This window comes from Stegodyphus dumicola, chromosome X1 (genome assembly GCF_044657685.1).
Source record: "Stegodyphus dumicola isolate Sdum_Otavi_A_Nest chromosome X1, ASM4465768v1".
NCBI classification, from domain to species: Eukaryota; Metazoa; Arthropoda; class Arachnida; order Araneae; family Eresidae; genus Stegodyphus; species Stegodyphus dumicola.
In genome coordinates this window covers 8,049,110-8,063,660 of record NC_140780.1, presented here as the reverse complement: position 1 = coordinate 8,063,660, position 14,551 = coordinate 8,049,110, and positions in this window count along the sequence as shown.

Here is a 14,551-nt window from a genome sequence, read left to right as displayed (position 1 = left end):
CAATTTCAAAAAAAATGTTTCTTTCTAGGCCCAATAGGACCCGACTTTCATAGGATCAAAGTTCACGAATTTGACACATTACGGCCGCGACTATCCCCGGAACCGTTACACCGAAATTCAAACCGCTCACACAGCACTTCCCATTGAGACACATCAACAAGCCCCCGCAAGCGTTTTCTCGTATCTCAATTTTTGACCCCGGCGCAAGCGACCGAAATTTCGATCGGGGCCCTCCCAATGGTCACGGAAATGGACCAAAATTTGACCCCCTATATCTCGGTCCCTAATTGTCCGATCCACTTGCGATTTGAAATGTGACCTAACAGGGCTTAGGCCTTCCTCCCTATGCTCGACAATCGCGGCTCACCGCAGGGGGTCCAGGGGATTTTTCCGTAATGTTAAAACACAAACTCGCGAATATCTCCGAAACGGCTCGATAGAATGTCGCAAGTTTTGGTGTGAAAGGGCGCCCTAGTAATACCTACAATCGCTCCAAATTTGGTAATCCTAGCTTCCATAGGTTTTTTTTGGCGAATTTTTAAACGTTTAAAAAATAGCCCATAAATCGAACGGAAATTCCCTACAGAAATTCGATTCACGAATTTTAAAAATCCGAGGTAGCCAAAATGTTGCCCTCGAAGAGTACATCAATTTCAAAAAAAATGTTTCTTTCTAGGCCCAATAGGACGCGACTTTCATAGGGTCAAAGTTCACGAATTTGACACATTACGGCCGCGACTATCCCCGGAACCGTTACACCGAAATTCAAACCGCTCACACAGAACTTCCCATTGAGACACATCAACAAAGCCCCCGCAAGCGTTTTCACGTATCACAATTTTTGACCCCGGCGCAAGCGACCGAAATTTCGATCGGGGCCCTCCCAATGGTCTCGGAAATGGACCAAAATTTGACCCCCGATATCTCGGTCCCTAATTGTCCGATCCACTTGCGATTTGAAACGTGACCTAACAGGGCTTAGGCCTTCCTCCCTATGCTCGACAATCGCGGCTCACCGCAGGGGGTCCAGGGGATTTTTCCGTAATGTTAAAACACAAACTCGCGAATATCTCCGAAACGGCTCGATAGAATGTCGCAAGTTTTGGTGTGAAAGGGCGCCCTAGTAATACCTACAATCGCTCCAAATTTGGTAATCCTAGCTTGCATAGGTTTTTTTTGGCGAATTTTTAAACGTTTAAAAATAGCCCATAAATCGAACGGAAATTCCCTACAGAAATTCGATTCACGAATTTTAAAAATCCGAGGTAGCCAAAATGTTGCCCTCGAAGAGTACATCAATTTCAAAAAAAATGTTTCTTTCTAGGCCCAATAGGACCCGACTTTCATAGGATCAAAGTTCACGAATTTGACACATTACGGCCGCGACTATCCCCGGAACCGTTACACCGAAATTCAAACCGCTCACACAGCACTTCCCATTGAGACACATCAACAAGCCCCCGCAAGCGTTTTCTCGTATCTCAATTTTTGACCCCGGCGCAAGCGACCGAAATTTCGATCGGGGCCCTCCCAATGGTCACGGAAATGGACCAAAATTTGACCCCCTATATCTCGGTCCCTAATTGTCCGATCCACTTGCGATTTGAAATGTGACCTAACAGGGCTTAGGCCTTCCTCCCTATGCTCGACAATCGCGGCTCACCGCAGGGGGTCCAGGGGATTTTTCCGTAATGTTAAAACACAAACTCGCGAATATCTCCGAAACGGCTCGATAGAATGTCGCAAGTTTTGGTGTGAAAGGGCGCCCTAGTAATACCTACAATCGCTCCAAATTTGGTAATCCTAGCTTCCATAGGTTTTTTTTGGCGAATTTTTAAACGTTTAAAAAATAGCCCATAAATCGAACGGAAATTCCCTACAGAAATTCGATTCACGAATTTTAAAAATCCGAGGTAGCCAAAATGTTGCCCTCGAAGAGTACATCAATTTCAAAAAAAATGTTTCTTTCTAGGCCCAATAGGACGCGACTTTCATAGGGTCAAAGTTCACGAATTTGACACATTACGGCCGCGACTATCCCCGGAACCGTTACACCGAAATTCAAACCGCTCACACAGAACTTCCCATTGAGACACATCAACAAAGCCCCCGCAAGCGTTTTCACGTATCACAATTTTTGACCCCGGCGCAAGCGACCGAAATTTCGATCGGGGCCCTCCCAATGGTCTCGGAAATGGACCAAAATTTGACCCCCGATATCTCGGTCCCTAATTGTCCGATCCACTTGCGATTTGAAACGTGACCTAACAGGGCTTAGGCCTTCCTCCCTATGCTCGACAATCGCGGCTCACCGCAGGGGGTCCAGGGGATTTTTCCGTAATGTTAAAACACAAACTCGCGAATATCTCCGAAACGGCTCGATAGAATGTCGCAAGTTTTGGTGTGAAAGGGCGCCCTAGTAATACCTACAATCGCTCCAAATTTGGTAATCCTAGCTTCTATAGGTTTTTTTTTTTGCGAATTTTTAAACGTTTAAAAAATAGCCCATAAATCGAACGGAAATTCCCTACAGAAATTCGATTCAGCAATTTTAAAAATCCGAGATAGTCAAAATGTTGCCCTCGAAGAGTAGATCAATTTTAAAAAAAATGTTTCTCTCTAGGCCCAATAGGACCCGACTTTCATAGGGTCAAAATTCACGAATTTGACACAATACGGCCGCGACTATCCCCGGAACCGTTACACCGAAATTCAGACCGCTCACACAGCACTTCCCATTGAGACACATCAACAAGCCCCCGCAAGCGTTTTCTCGTATCTCAATTTTTGACTCCGGCGCAAGCGACCGAAATCTCGATCGGGGCCCTCCCAATGGTCACGGAAATGGACCAAAATTTGACCCCCGATATCTCGGTCCCTAATTGTCCGATCCACTTGCGATTTGAAACGTGACCTAACAGGGCTTAGGCCTTCCTCCCTATGCTCGACAATCGCGGCTCACCGCAGGGGGTCCAGGGGATTTTTCCGTAATGTTAAAACACAAACTCGCGAATATCTCCGAAACGGCTCGATAGAATGTCGCACGTTTTGGTGTGAAAGGGGGCCCTAGTAATACCTACAATCGCTCCAAATTTGGTACTCCTAGCTTCCATAGGTTTTTGTTGGCGAATTTTTAAACGTTTAAAAAATAGCCCATAAATCGAACGGAAATTCCCTACAGAAATTCGATTCACGAATTTTAAAAATCCGAGATAGCCAAAATGTTGCCCTCGAAGAGTACATCAATTTCAAAAAAAATGTTTCTCTCTAGGCCCAATAGGACCCGACTTTCATAGGGTCAAAGTTCACGAATTTGACACATTACGGCCGCGACTATCCCCGGAACCGTTACACCGAAATTCAAACCGCTCACACAGCACTTCCCATTGAGACACATCAACAAGCCCCCGCAAGCGATTTCTCGTATCTCAATTTTTGACCCCGGCGCAAGCGACCGAAATTTCGATCGGGGCCCTCCCAATGGTCACGGAAATGGACCAAAATTTCACCCCCTATATCTCGGTCCCTAATTGTGCGATCCACTTGCGATTTGAAATGTGACCTAACAGGGCTTAGGCCTTCCTCCCTATGCTCGACAATCGCGGCTCACCGCAGGGGGTCCAGGGGATTTTTCCGTAATGTTAAAACACAAACTCGCGAATATCTCCGAAACGGCTCGATAGAATGTCGCAAGTTTTGGTGTGAAAGGGCGCCCTAGTAATACCTACAATCGCTCCAAATTTGGTAATCCTAGCTTCCATAGGTTTTTTTTGGCGAATTTTTAAACGTTTAAAAAACAGCCCATAAATCGAACGGAAATTCCCTACAGAAATTCGATTCACGAATTTTAAAAATCCGAGGTAGCCAAAATGTTGCCCTCGAAGAGTACATCAATTTCAAAAAAAATGTTTCTTTCTAGGCCCAATAGGACCCGACTTTCATAGGGTCAAAATTCACGAATTTGACACAATACGGCCGCGACTATCCCCGGAACCGTTACACCGAAATTCAAACCGCTCACACAGCACTTCCCATTGAGACACATCAACAAGCCCCCGCAAGCGTTTTCTCGTATCTCAATTTTTGACTCCGGCGCAAGCGACCGAAATCTCGATCGGGGCCCTCCCAATGGTCACGGAAATGGACCAAAATTTGACCCCCGATATCTCGGTCCCTAATTGTCCGATCCACTTGCGATTTGAAACGTGACCTAACAGGGCTTAGGCCTTCCTCCTTATGCTCGACAATCGCGGCTCACCGCAGGGGGTCCAGGGGATTTTTCCGTAATGTTAAAACACAAACTCGCGAATATCTCCGAAACGGCTCGATAGAATGTCGCAAGTTTTGGTGTGAAAGGGCGCCCTAGTAATACCTACAATCGCTCCAAATTTGGTAATCCTAGCTTCCATAGTTTTTTTTGGCGAATTTTTAAACTTTTAAAAAATAGCCCATAAATCGAACGGAAATTCCCTACAGAAATTCGATTCACGAATTTTAAAAATCCGAGATAGCCAAAATGTTGCCCTCGAAGAGTACATCAATTTCAAAAAAAATGTTTCTCTCTAGGCCCAATAGGACCCGACTTTCATAGGGTCAAAGTTCACGAATTTGACACATTACGGCCGCGACTATCCCCGGAACCGTTACACCGAAATTCAAACCGCTCACACAGCACTTCCCATTGAGACACATCAACAAGCCCCCGCAAGCGATTTCTCGTATCTCAATTTTTGACCCCGGCGCAAGCGACCGAAATTTCGATCGGGGCCCTCCCAATGGTCACGGAAATGGACCAAAATTTCACCCCCTATATCTCGGTCCCTAATTGTCCGATCCACTTGCGATTTGAAATGTGACCTAACAGGGCTTAGGCCTTCCTCCCTATGCTCGACAATCGCGGCTCACCGCAGGGGTCCAGGGGATATTTCCGTAATATTAAAACACAAACTCGCGAATATCTCCGAAACAGCTCGATAGAATGTCGCACGTTTTGGTGTGAAAGGGCGCCCTAGTAATACCTAATATCGCTCCAAATTTGGTACTCCTAGCTTCCATAGGTTTTTTTTGGCGAATTTTTAAACGTTTAAAAAAGCCCATAAATCGAACGGAAATTCCCTACAGAAATTCCATTCGCGAATTTTAAAAATCCGAGATAGCCAAAATGTTGCCCTCGAAGAGTACATCAATTTTTAAAAAAAAATGTTTCTCTCTAGGCCCAATAGGACCCGACTTTCATAGGGTCAAAGTTCACGAATTTGACACATTTCGGCCGCGACTATCCCCGGAACCGTTACACCGAAATTCAAACCGCTCACACAGCACTTCCCATTGAGACACATGAACAAGCCCCCGCAAGCGTTTTCTCGTATCTCAATTTTTGACCCCGGCGCAAGCGACCGAAATTTCGATCGGGGCCCTCCCAATGGTCACGGAAATGGACCAAAATTTGACCGCCTATATCTCGGTCCCTAATTGTCCGATCCACTTGAGATTTGAAATGTGACCTAACAGGGCTTAGGCCTTCCTCCCTATGCTCGACAATCGCGGCTCACCGCAGGGGGTCCAGGGGATTTTTCCGTAATGTTAAAACACAAACTCGCGAATATCTCCGAAACGGCTCGATAGAATGTCGCAAGTTTTGGTGTGAAAGGGCGCCCTAGTAATACCTACAATCGCTCCAAATTTGGTAATCCTAGCTTCTATAGGTTTTTGTTTTGCGAATTTTTAAACGTTTAAAAAATAGCCCATAAATCGAACGGAAATTCCCTACAGAAATTCGATTCACGAATTTTAAAAATCCGAGGTAGCCAAAATGTTGCCCTCGAAGAGTACATCAATTTCAAAAAAAATGTTTCTCTCTAGGCCCAATAGGACCCGACTTTCATAGGGTCAAAGTTCACGAATTTGACACATTACGGCCGCGACTATCCCCGGAACCGTTACACCGAAATTCAAACCGCTCACACAGAACTTCCCATTGAGACACATCAACAAGCCCCCGCAAGCGTTTTCACGTATCACAATTTTTGACCCCGGCGCAAGCGACCGAAATTTCGATCGGGGCCCTCCCAATGGTCTCGGAAATGGACCAAAATTTGACCCCCGATATCTCGGTCCCTAATTGTCCGATCCACTTGCGATTTGAAACGTGACCTAACAGGGCTTAGGCCTTCCTCCCTATGCTCGACAATCGCGGCTCACCGCAGGTGATTTTTCCGTAATGTTAAAACACAAACTCGCGAATATCTCCGAAACGGCTCGATAGAATGTCGCAAGTTTTGGTGTGAAAGGGCGCCCTAGTAATACCTACAATCGCTCCAAATTTGGTAATCCTAGCTTCCATAGGTTTTTTTTTTGGTGAATTTTTAAACGTTTAAAAAATAGCCCATAAATCGAACGGAAATTCCCTACAGAAATTTGATTCACGAATTTTAAAAATCCGAGATAGCCAAAATGTTGCCCTCGAAGAGTAGATCAATTTTAAAGAAAATGTTTCTCTCTAGGCCCAATAGGACCCGACTTTCATAGGGTCAAAGTTCACGAATTTGACGCATTACGGCCGCGACTATCCCCGGAACCGTTGCAACGAAATTCAAACCGCTCACACAGCACTTCCCATTGAGACACATCAACAAGCCCCCGCAAGCGTTTTCTCGTATCTCAATTTTTGACCCCGGCGCAAGCGACCGAAATTTCGATCGGGGCCCTCCCAATGGTCACGGAAATGGACCAAAGTTTGACCCCCTATATCTCGGTCCCTAATTGTCCGATCCACTTGCGATTTGAAATGTGACCTAACAGGGCTTAGGCCTTCCTCCCTATGCTCGACAATCGCGGCTCACCGCAGGGGGTCCAGGGGATTTTTCCGTAATGTTAAAACACAAACTCGCGAATATCTCCGAAACGGCTCGATAGAATGTCGCACGTTTTGGTGTGAAAGGGCGCCCTAGTAATACCTACAATGGCTTAAAATTTGGTAATCCTAGCTTCCATAGGTTTTTATTTGGCGACTTTTTAAACGTTTAAAAAATAGCCCATAAATCGAACGGAAATTCCCTACAGAAATTCCATTCGCGAATTTTAAAAATCCGAGATAGCCAAAATGTTGCCCTCGAAGAGTACATCAATTTTTAAAAAAATTTTTCTCTCTAGGCCCAATAGGACCCGACTTTCATAGGGTCAAAGTTCACGAATTTGACACATTACGGCCGCGACTATCCCCGGAACCGTTACACCGAATTTCAGACCGCTCACACAGCACTTCCCATTGAGACACATCAACAAGCCCCCGCAAGCGTTTTCTCGTATCTCAATTTTTGACCCCGGCGCAAGCGACCGAAATTTCGATCGGGGCCCTCCCAATGGTCACGGAAATGGACCAAAATTTGACCCCCTATATCTCGGTCCCTAATTGTCCGATCCACTTGCGATTTGAAATGTGACCTAACAGGGCTTAGGCCTTCCTCCCTATGCTCGACAATCGCGGCTCACCGCAGGGGGTCCAGGGGATTTTTCCGTAATGTTAAAACACAAACTCGCGAATATCTCCGAAACGGCTCGATAGAATGTCGCAAGTTTTGGTGTGAAAGGGCGCCCTAGTAATACCTACAATCGCTCCAAATTTGGTAATCCTAGCTTCTATAGGTTTTTGTTTTGCGAATTTTTAAACGTTTAAAAATAGCCCATAAATCGAACGGAAATTCCCTACAGAAATTCGATTCACGAATTTTAAAATCCGAGGTAGCCAAAATGTTGCCCTCGAAGAGTACATCAATTTCAAAAAAAATGTTTCTTTCTAGGCCCAATAGGACCCGACTTTCATAGGGTCAAAGTTCACGAATTTGACACATTACGGCCGCGACTATCCCCGGAACCGTTACACCGAAATTCAAACCGCTCACACAGAACTTCCCATTGAGACACATCAACAAGCCCCCGCAAGCGTTTTCACGTATCACAATTTTTGACCCCGGCGCAAGCGACCGAATTTTCGATCGGGGCCCTCCCAATGGTCACGGAAATGGACCAAAATTTGACCCCCGATATATCGGTCCCTAATTGTCCGATCCACTTGCGATTTGAAACGTTACCTAACAGGGCTTAGGCGTTCCTCCCTATGCTCGACAATCGCGGCTCACCGCAGGTGGTCCAGGGGATTTTTCCGTAATGTTAAAACACAAATTTGCGAATATCTCCGAAACGGCTCGATAGAATGTCGCAAGTTTTGGTGTGAAAGGGCGCCCTAGTAATACCTACAATCGCTCCAAATTTGGTAATCCTAGCTTCCATAGGTTTTTTTTGGCGAATTTTTAAACGTTTAAAAAATAGCCCATAAATCGAACGGAAATTCCCTACAGAAATTCGATTCACGAATTTTAAAAATCCGAGATAGCCAAAATGTTGCCCTCGAAGAGTACATCAATTTTTAAAAAAAATGTTTCTCTCTAGGCCCAATAGGACCCGACTTTCATAGGGTCAAAGTTCACGAATTTGACACATTACGGCCGCGACTATCCCCGGAACCGTTACACCGAAATTCAAACCGCTCACACAGCACTTCCCATTTAGACACATCAACAAGCCCCCGCAAGCGTTTTCTCGTATCTCAATTTTTGACCCCGGCGCAAGCGACCGAAATTTCGATCGGGGCCCTCCCAATGGTCACGGAAATGGCCCAAAATTTGACCCCCTATATCTCGGTCCCTAATTGTCCGATCCACTTGCGATTTGAAATGTGACCTAACAGGGCTTAGGCCTTCCTCCCTATGCTCGACAATCGCGGCTCACCGCAGGGGTCCAGGGGATATTTCCGTAATATTAAAACACAAACTCGCGAATATCTCCGAAACGGCTCGATAGAATGTCGCACGTTTTGGTGTGAAAGGGCGCCCTAGTAATACCTACAATCGCTCCAAATTTGGTAATCCTAGCTTCCATAGGTTTTTTTTGGCGAATTTTTAAACGTTTAAAAAATAGCCCATAAATCGAACGGAAATTCCCTACAGAAATTCCATTCGCGAATTTTAAAAATCCGAGATAGCCAAAATGTTGCCCTCGAAGAGTACATCAATTTTTAAAAAAATGTTTCTCTCTAGGCCCAATAGGACCCGACTTTCATAGGGTCAAAGTTCACGAATTTGACACATTACGGGCGCGACTATCCCCGGAACCGTTACACCGAATTTCAGACCGCTCACACAGCACTTCCCATTGAGACACATCAACAAGCCCCCGCAAGCGTTTTCTCGTATCTCAATTTTTGACCCCGGACCAAGCGACCGAAATCTCGATCGGGGCCCTCCCAATGGTCACGGAAATGGACCAAAATTTGACCCCCTATATCTCGGTCCCTAATTGTCCCATCCACTTGCGATTTGAAATGTGACCTAACAGGGCTTAGGCCTTCCTCCCTATGCTCGACAATCGCGGCTCACCGCAGGGGTCCAGGGGATATTTCCGTAATATTAAAACACAAACTCGCGAATATCTCCGAAACGGCTGGATAGAATGTCGCACGTTTTGGTGTGAAAGGGCGCCCTAGTAATACCTACAATCGCTCCAAATTTGGTAATCCTAGCTTCCATAGGTTTTTTTTGGCGACTTTTTAAACGTTTAAAAAATAGCCCATAAATCCAACGGAAATTCCCTACAGAAATTCCATTCGCGAATTTTAAAAATCCGAGATAGCCAAAATGTTGCCCTCGAAGAGTACATCAATTTTTAAAAAAATGTTTCTCTCTAGGCCCAATAGGACCCGACTTTCATAGGGTCAAAGTTCACGAATTTGACACATTACGGCCGCGACTATCCCCGGAACCGTTACACCGAATTTCAGACCGCTCACACAGCACTTCCCATTGAGACACATCAACAAGCCCCCGCAAGCGTTTTCTCGTATCTCAATTTTTGAGCCCGGCGCAAGCGACCGAAATTTCGATCGGGGCCCTCCCAATGGTCACGGAAATGGACCAAAATTTGACCCCCGATATATCGGTCCCTAATTGTCCGATCCACTTGCGATTTGAAACGTGACCTAACAGGGCTTAGGCGTTCCTCCCTATGCTCGACAATCGCGGCTCACCGCAGGTGGTCCAGGGGATTTTTCCGTAATGTTAAAACACAAATTTGCGAATATCTCCGAAACGGCTCGATAGAATGTCGCAAGTTTTGGTGTGAAAGGGCGCCCTAGTAATACCTACAATCGCTCCAAATTTGGTAATCCTAGCTTCCATAGGTTTTTTTTGGCGAATTTTTAAACGTTTAAAAAATAGCCCATAAATCGAACGGAAATTCCCTACAGAAATTCGATTCACGAATTTTAAAAATCCGAGATAGCCAAAATGTTGCCCTCGAAGAGTACATCAATTTTTAAAAAAAATGTTTCTCTCTAGGCCCAATAGGACCCGACTTTCATAGGGTCAAAGTTCACGAATTTGACACATTACGGCCGCGACTATCCCCGGAACCGTTACACCGAAATTCAAACCGCTCACACAGCACTTCCCATTTAGACACATCAACAAGCCCCCGCAAGCGTTTTCTCGTATCTCAATTTTTGACCCCGGCGCAAGCGACCGAAATTTCGATCGGGGCCCTCCCAATGGTCACGGAAATGGCCCAAAATTTGACCCCCTATATCTCGGTCCCTAATTGTCCGATCCACTTGCGATTTGAAATGTGACCTAACAGGGCTTAGGCCTTCCTCCCTATGCTCGACAATCGCGGCTCACCGCAGGGGTCCAGGGGATATTTCCGTAATATTAAAACACAAACTCGCGAATATCTCCGAAACGGCTCGATAGAATGTCGCACGTTTTGGTGTGAAAGGGCGCCCTAGTAATACCTACAATCGCTCCAAATTTGGTAATCCTAGCTTCCATAGGTTTTTTTTGGCGAATTTTTAAACGTTTAAAAAATAGCCCATAAATCGAACGGAAATTCCCTACAGAAATTCCATTCGCGAATTTTAAAAATCCGAGATAGCCAAAATGTTGCCCTCGAAGAGTACATCAATTTTTTAAAAAATGTTTCTCTCTAGGCCCAATAGGACCCGACTTTCATAGGGTCAAAGTTAACGAATTTGACACATTACGGCCGCGACTATCCCCGGAACCGTTACACCGAATTTCAGACCGCTCACACAGCACTTCCCATTGAGACACATCAACAAGCCCCCGCAAGCGTTTTCTCGTATCTCAATTTTTGACCCCGGCGCAAGCGACCGAAATCTCGATCGGGGCCCTCCCAATGGTCACGGAAATGGACCAAAATTTGACCCCCTATATCTCGGTCCCTAATTGTCCCATCCACTTGCGATTTGAAATGTGACCTAACAGGGCTTAGGCCTTCCTCCCTATGCTCGACAATCGCGGCTCACCGCAGGGGTCCAGGGGATATTTCCGTAATATTAAAACACAAACTCGCGAATATCTCCGAAACGGCTGGATAGAATGTCGCACGTTTTGGTGTGAAAGGGCGCCCTAGTAATACCTACAATCGCTCCAAATTTGGTAATCCTAGCTTCCATAGGTTTTTTTTGGCGACTTTTTAAACGTTTAAAAAATAGCCCATAAATCCAACGGAAATTCCCTACAGAAATTCCATTCGCGAATTTTAAAAATCCGATATAGCCAAAATGTTGCCCTCGAAGAGTACATCAATTTTTAAAAAAATGTTTCTCTCTAGGCCCAATAGGACCCGACTTTCATAGGGTCAAAGTTCACGAATTTGACACATTACGGCCGCGACTATCCCCGGAACCGTTACACCGAATTTCAGACCGCTCACACAGCACTTCCCATTGAGACACATCAACAAGCCCCCGCAAGCGTTTTCTCGTATCTCAATTTTTGAGCCCGGCGCAAGCGACCGAAATTTCGATCGGGGCCCTCCCAATGGTCACGGAAATGGACCAAAATTTGACCCCCGATATCTCGGTCCCTAATTGTCCGATCCACTTGCGATTTGAAACGTGACCTAACAGGGCTTAGGCCTTCCTCCCTATGCTCGACAATCGCAGCTCACCGCAGGGTGTCCAGGGGATTTTTCCGTAATGTTAAAACACAAACTCGCGAATATCTCCGAAACGGCTCGATAGAATGTCGCACGTTTTGGTGTGAAAGGGCGCCCTAGTAATACCTACAATCGCTCCAAATTTGGTAATCCTAGCTTCCATAGGTTTTTTTTGGCGAATTTTTAAACGTTTAAAAAATAGCCCATAAATCGAACGGAAATTCCCTACAGAAATTCGATTCGCGAATTTTAAAAATCCGAGATAGCCAAAATGTTGCCCTCGAAGAGTACATCAATTTCAAAAAAAATGTTTCTCTCTAGGCCCAATAGGACCCGACTTTCATAGGGTCAAAGTTCACGAATTTGACACATTACGGCCGCGACTATCCCCGGAACCGTTACACCGAAATTCAAACCGCTCACACAGAACTTCCTATTGAGACACATCAACAAGCCCCCGCAAGCGTTTTCACGTATCACAATTTTTGACCCCGGCGCAAGCGACCGAAATTTCGATCGGGGCCCTCCCAATGGTCTCGGAAATGGACCAAAATTTGACCCCCGTTATCTCGGTCCCTAATTGTCCGATCCACTTGCGATTTGAAACGTGACCTAACAGGCCTTAGGCCTTCCTCCCTATGCTCGACAATCGCGGCTCACCGCAGGGGGTCCAGGGGATTTTTCCGTAATGTTAAAACACAAACTCGCGAATATCTCCGAAACGGCTCGATAGAATGTCGCACGTTTTGGTGTGAAAGGGCGCCCTAGTAATACCTACAATCGCTCCAAATTTGGTAATCCTAGCTTCCATAGGTTTTTTTTTGCCGAATTTTTAAACGTTTAAAAAATAGCCCATAAATCGAACGGAAATTCCCTACAGAAATTCGTTTCACGAATTTTAAAATTCCGAGATAGCCAAAATGTTGCCCTCGAAGAGTACATCAATTTCAAGAAAAATGTTTCTCTCTAGGCCCAATAGGACCCGACTTTCATAGGGTCAAAGTTCACGAATTTGACACATTACGGCCGCGACTATCCCCGGAACCGTTACACCGAAATTCAAACCGCTCACACAGCACTTCCCATTGAGACACATCAACAAGCCCCCGCAAGCGTTTTGTCGTATCTCAATTTTTGACCCCGGCGCAAGCGACCGAAATTTCGATCGGGGCCCTCCCAATGGTCACGGAAATGGACCAAAATTTGACCCCCTATATCTCGGTCCCTAATTGTCCGATCCACTTGGGATTTGAAATGTGACCTAACAGGGCTTAGGCCTTCCTCCCTATGCTCGACAATCGCGGCTCACCGCAGGGGTCCAAAGGATATTTCCGTAATATTAAAACACAAACTCGCGAATATCTCCGAAACGGCTCGATAGAATGTCGCAAGTTTTGGTGTGAAAGGGCGACCTAGTAATACCTACAATCGCTCCAAATTTTGTACTCCTAGCTTCCATAGGTTTTTTTGGCGAATTTTTAAACGTTTAAAAAATAGCCCATAAATCGAACGGAAATTCCCTACAAAAATTCCATTCGCGAATTCTAAAAATCCGAGATAGCCAAAATGTTGCCCTCGAAGAGTACATCAATTTTTAAAAAAAAATGTTTCTTTCTAGGCCCAATAGGACCCGACTTTCATAGGGTCAAAGTTCACGAATTTGACACATTACGGCCGCGACTATCCCCGGAACCGTTACACCGAAATTCAAACCGCTCACACAGAACTTCCCATTGAGACACATCAACAAGCCCCCGCAAGCGTTTTCACGTATCACAATTTTTGACCCCGGCGCAAGCGACCGAAATTTCGATCGGGGCCCTCCCAATGGTCTCGGAAATGGACCAAAATTTGACCCCCGATATCTCGGTCCCTAATTGTCCGATCCACTTGCGATTTGAAACGTGACCTAACAGGGCTTAGGCCTTCCTCCCTATGCTCGACAATCGCGGCTCACCACAGGGGGTCCAGGGGATTTTTCCGTAATGTTAAAACACAAACTCGCGAATATCTCCGAAACGGCTCGATAGAATATCAAACGTTTTGGTATGAAAGGGCGCCCTAGTAATACCTACAATCGCTCCAAATTTGGTAATCCTAGCTTCCATAGGTTTTTTGGCGAATTTTAAAACGTTTAAAAAATAGCCCATAAATCGAACGGAAATTCCCTACAGAAATTCGATTCACGAATTTTAAAAATCCGAGATAGCCAAAATGTTGCCCTCGAAGAGTAGATCAATTTAAAAAAAAATGTTTCTCTCTAGGCCCAATAGGACCCGACTTTCATAGGGTCAAAGTTCACGAATTTGACACATTACGGCCGCGACTATCCCCGGAACCGTTACACCGAAATTCAAACCGCTCACACAGCACTTCCCATTGAGACACATCAACAAGCCCCCGCAAGCGTTTTCTCGTATCTCAATTTTTGACCCCGGCGCAAGCGACCGAAATCTCGATCGGGGCCCTCCCAATGGTCACGGAAATGGACCAAAATTTGACCCCCGATATCTCGGTCCCTAATTGTCCGATCCACTTG